Source organism: Arctopsyche grandis, unplaced genomic scaffold, assembly GCF_051622035.1.
Source record: "Arctopsyche grandis isolate Sample6627 unplaced genomic scaffold, ASM5162203v2 HiC_scaffold_578, whole genome shotgun sequence".
In the NCBI taxonomy this organism is placed as follows: Eukaryota; Metazoa; Arthropoda; class Insecta; order Trichoptera; family Hydropsychidae; genus Arctopsyche; species Arctopsyche grandis.
This window is the reverse complement of record NW_027518570.1, coordinates 134,886-139,353: the sequence shown is the minus strand read 5'-3', so window position 1 is coordinate 139,353 and position 4,468 is coordinate 134,886. Positions and strand designations below refer to the sequence as shown.

The 4,468-nt window shown below is 35.0% G+C and overlaps 1 long non-coding RNA gene across 1 annotated transcript; it reads left to right on the top strand.

Moving 5' to 3' along the window:
- Positions 1-961: 961 nt before the first annotated feature.
- Positions 962-3,897, top strand: LOC143922159 (uncharacterized). Its single transcript, XR_013261565.1, has 4 exons — positions 962-1,015; positions 1,452-1,613; positions 1,933-3,558; positions 3,641-3,897. It is a non-coding gene; the product is annotated as an uncharacterized LOC143922159 (long non-coding RNA).
- Positions 3,898-4,468: the final 571 nt, after the last annotated feature.

Below are 4,468 nucleotides of genomic sequence, written 5' to 3'. Positions count from 1 at the left end.
ATTTGTAAATAAAATTGAATTTATAAAAAAAATATTTCTTTATATTTCTTACAACAGTGTTCTGTTTCTTACCAAGTGAGCAGTTTTTAAGCGTAGTTTATATTTTGAGAGTGAACCTTTTTTTATCGACTAATAAAGAACGAATACTAGTCAAGAAAGTGATATTGTTCTTGCATCTTTTGAAAGGAAATAGCTGCAATAAATCTTTATGGTATTTTAGTACCATAAGTACTAATTTAACCAAAAAAATATCGGTTCGGTTTCGGTTTTGGTTCCGGCAAATATAACGGTTTGTCTGGTTTTCGGTTCAGTTCCAGTTCGGGTCACTGATTTTAAGTAATAAAAAAAATTTGAACAATATTTAATAACCGGTACTAGAACCTTTGTCTTGTGTAAATTTCCCTACATTTGTATTCAATTTGTATTGAAAATGCTCTCATAGCCGGTATGTGTAAACATGTATGTACTTTCCGTTATCGATTTTTTTTTTTTATCATTATATCAAAAAGTCATTATTAATTTTGTTTTTGCGTTATTTCTTATTCTACATTTGCTTACACAGTTCTGAATACATACGACTGGCCAAATTTTAAATCCTTCGCGTGCGAGCTAAATTTTTATAATTAGGTTCGTCGTTCCTGAACTTAATGCATTATGTGAAAAGATTGTCATCCATCGGCATTCGTTTGCAGTACGATAAAGTAGAAATCAGCTTTACCGACTGTCACTTCTGATAATGCCATCTAGCGGTACTTTAGTTGCATTTAACATTTCAAGAAAGAGAAATAATTTATTTTTCGTGTCATAAATTTGAAACCGAGTATGATTAATTATCAATCTCAAATAATTCTGAATCGTAAATAAAAAAAAAATTGATGAACAGGAGAGGGGGAAGAAATAAAATTTTAGAAAGGCACTAATAGGTATGCTCATCGATTGTGGTGCTAGCGTCAATTCAATTGTCATTTGACAGATGTCATCGTTCACATAACCTCAAAATGTCATTCGGCAATAGGTAATTAGCACTTGTTTTGATTCGGTTCATATCATTTTCTTGCACGCTACAATCTAAAACCACTTCGCAATATATTTGAATCTTTGTGTATATTTTATCTCTATTATATATTATATATACGTATGTATGCGAAAATTTTGGTATAAAGATATCAATGAAAAGATACAAAATTGAAGTTTCGATACAATTCTAAAATACTTTAGTATTTGTATGCTATTTAGATCTCTTACTTTTCAATCAAACTTCTATCTATGTATGTCCGTGTATACAACTTTTTTAATATCAACAGGAATTCCAGTACAGAGATTTCATACAAATTCAAATTGAATTTGTATAATTTTTTGTAAAGGAGAAAAATAACCATTCAGGCACAATTTTAGAGCATTGTGACGATTATGTGACGTTAGTTTTAATTAGATTTATTTTTATATTTCAGTGAAGTTTATGATGTGGTAGTAATTGATGGCGGACCGGCTGGTCTCACCAAGCTTTTTGAAAATGGGTAGGAAGCTTTGCCGTTGGAGGCCGGCAATCCGATAGACGAACGAGCAAACAGCTTGCCACTCGGAGACGCTATTACAGATCTCGGAGCTGAATGGTTATTATAAATTGTTATTTATATTGATATGCATTTATTTACTTTACTATATAGTCTTCATTGTCAAATGGCTCGGTGTCACGGTGAAGAAAATAATGTCATATTTGAAATGGTCAATGATAATAACCATGTAGATATATATATATATATATATATATATATATATATATATATATATATATATATATATATATATATATATATATATATATGTGTGTGTTTGTACTTATTTATATACATTATAATTTAATTAAAAATATTTTTTCCTTTATATCTTCATTAATTCGTAAGCTTCTTTGTTTTTCATTGTTCGAAATAGTGAATGTTCCGATCTGTGATTTTGGAAATCTGGCAACCTAGGATATAGCTAATGAGGAATTGGAAAGAGTAGCCACTGATTCCGAATCACTCGGTGATAACTGAACAGTCGTGTGACTGGCTTGAAGGGACCTCCAATCTAGAATATGTACTTCCAAGATATTTCTGCATCAAAATTTTACTGTGTCAAAGCAAATAGCAACAAAGAACTCTGATGATGGCTTATATTGTCAGAAAAAAAAAACACTTACATACATCCTTGAATAGTATATTTTTCGAAAAATTTCCCTTGCAAAAGTTTATATGGTATTACAAAAAACTGCTAAAAATCAACGAACTTATAACTTGAATTCAGTCTGCCCTGATCTTCACTTTCAGCTTATTTCGGTATTAATAAACGAGAAAAGGATCCAGCATACCAGCATGAGAAAAGAATCCACAAAAAAGACTACAAAGTATGAAAAAGACCCGCCTAATGTTTCTACTGCATCCTTCAGATGTAATTCTTCAGATAGTGAATAGAGTCAAAATTATTTTTATTTCTATTATTATATGGACATTATGTACAACAAACGAACATTTGCTGAGCGGCGTACTTTGCTGCTCGAAAATCAACAACTACATAAAAATCAAAGGCGATTTGGATTTATTAAAGAAGTTGAACAAAATAGTTGACTTTATAATTACCATCATCAAGATTACAGCAATAGAAGAATGACAGAATTGATATGGACTAATATTGGCGAAAAGTTTAATGAATCTGGGAAGATATAACATTTATTATTTGCATAAATATATGAATTAATGGGCTAACTGTGTTTTGTGAAATGCTCACATAAATATTCCCTGTTTTGAATGGCATCATTACCCGGCCTTCTTTGATAATTGTCATGATAGCGACTAGAACTCGCCGTTATTGTTTTCAGTTTTTGAAGTAAACTGATATTTTTCGTTCATCTTAATGAAGTTGTGAAGTATGCAAGTAGTTTTAACAATTTTAACAGATTTATCCAATGAACAGGACAAATACACGGTGTTTCAAATACACGAAACTTTGATACAAGTACGAGTATACAAAAAGCGCATTCGACCTCTAGATAAACGGTAGTTAAATATTGTTCAAGACTCTTCCATTATGCAGTCTCATAATATTGGTGCAAAGGGGAAATCCTTCATCCGCCACAAAATAAAAATTAAATGGTCGTCCAAATTCTTCTTCTCCTATTAATGGCATCGACTCTGGGATTTTTTAAGTATTATTTGAAAGTGCTTGGCCTAATCTGCAGTTACGAAATACTCCAGAATCACTATTTCTGCCATAATCTCCTACGTCAATACTTGTAAATAGTCCATCTGCATCTGCGCATGCCATAAGATGAAAAGAGAAGTACTCTTTATGATTAAAGTAACTACTTCCTGAATTCGCTGGCGAATGTGTTTGCCATCATGTTATGACTGCAAATGTAGTGAAGCCCCGGTGTGCGTGTTTACGTCGCATTTAACGTTAAGTGCTAAATGTGACGAAGCAAATACAGTGAAGCATTTACAGTGTGCATGCTGATTGATGCATCTTTGGTGTGCGGCCTGACTAAGGAGTTCAAAAATTGGCATAAAATACTGTTCAAAGGCATTTAAGTCATGTTTTTAAAGATTGCCAATGAAATTGTCTCTCATCAATGAGTAATCGTTTTGTGAATGTTAATTTTCAGATACAAAGACCCGTTGAATGCTGAAAATTATGTTGGCGTGCCGAGATCAATCATGGATCAGACGCTGGAATCGTTTCACGAATTGGAGAATTCGCTCAAAGCATCCGATACTTGGATCGACATAGCCGTCAGTACTTACTCTTACTCTTAATGTAATATTGAACACTTCATTATAAATTACGTTCAACAAAAATACTCACCTTTATTGGTTTATGCTTATTGTATTATTTTTATTAGCAAATAGTAAACATTTAATTAAAAAAAAAAAAAAAAAATTTTTTTTTTTGCCTTCTAGGGCTTCGCCCTCGGCGCCCCCCTGAGCCTTTGCCTTCTAGGGCTTCGTCCCTCCACGCCCCCATGAGCAATTGCCGTTTAGGGCTACGCCCCATGATCAGTTGCCTTTTAGGGCTTCGCCCCTCCGCGCCCCCATGATCAGTTGCCGATGAGGGCTTCGCCCCTCCACGTCCCCATGATTAATTGCCGTCTAGGGCTTCGCCCCCATTATCAGTTGCCTTTTAGGGCTTCGCCCCTCCGCGCCCCCATTATTAAATGCCGTTTAGGGCTTCGCCTTCCTTAGCTAATGCCTTTTGGGGCTTCGCCCCTCCGCGCCCCTATTATTAAATGCCGTTTAGGGCTTCGCCCCCCTTAGCTAATGCCTTTTGGGGCTTCGCCCCTCCGCGCCCCCATGATTAAATGCCGTTTAGGGCTTCGCCCTCCCTTAATTAATGCCTTTTGGGGCTTCGCCCCTCCACGTCCCCATGATTAATTGCCGTCTAGGGCTTCGCCCCCATTATCAGTTGCCTTTTAGGGCTTCGCCTCTCCGCGCCC